Raw genomic sequence first — 840 nt, 5'->3', positions numbered from 1 at the left:
TTTTTCACGTTTCGTGCAATTTTGAACTTAACTTGGTCTATGGCTTCTTTACCTAACGAAACGATTGTCCAAAAGCTAAACTAGCGAGTTAAGACTTCTAAGAACACTAAATAGATGATAACGGTCCAATTTGATGCCTTAGGAATGCTCAATTCTATGCATAGACAAGTTTTTCACGTTTCGTGCAATTTTGAACTTAACTTGGTCTATTGGCTTCTTTACCTAACGAAACGTTAGTCCAAAAGCTAAACTAGCAAGTTAAGACTTCTGAAGAACACTAAATAGAGTATAACGGTCCAATTTGATGCCTTAGGAATGCTCAATTCTATGCATAGACAAGTTTTTCACGTTTCGTGCAATTTTGAACTTAACTTGGTCTATTTGGCTTCTTTACCTAACGAAACGTTGTCCAAAAGCTAAACTAGCAAGTTAAGACTTCTAAGAACACTAAATAGAGTATAACTGTGCAATTTGATGCCTTAGGAATGCTCAATTCTATGCATAGACAAGTTTTTCACGTTTCGTGCAATTTTGAACTTAACTTGGTCTATTGGCTTCTTTACCTAACGAAACGTTGTCCAAAAGCTAAACTAGCAAGTTAAGACTTCGAAGAACACTAAATAGATGTATAACGGTCCAATTTGATGCCTTAGGAATGCTCAATTCTATGCATAGACAAGTTTTTCACGTTTCGTGCAATTTTGAACTTAACTTGGTCTATTGGCTTCTTTACCTAACGAAACGTTGTCCAAAAGCTAAACTAGCAAGTTAAGACTTCTAAGAACACTAAATAGATGATAACGGTTCCAATTTGATGCCTTAGGAATGCTCAATTCTATG

Source organism: Tripterygium wilfordii, chromosome 2 (assembly GCF_013401445.1).
Source record: "Tripterygium wilfordii isolate XIE 37 chromosome 2, ASM1340144v1, whole genome shotgun sequence".
Taxonomy (NCBI): domain Eukaryota; kingdom Viridiplantae; phylum Streptophyta; class Magnoliopsida; order Celastrales; family Celastraceae; genus Tripterygium; species Tripterygium wilfordii.
This window is presented reverse-complemented; position numbering follows the sequence as displayed.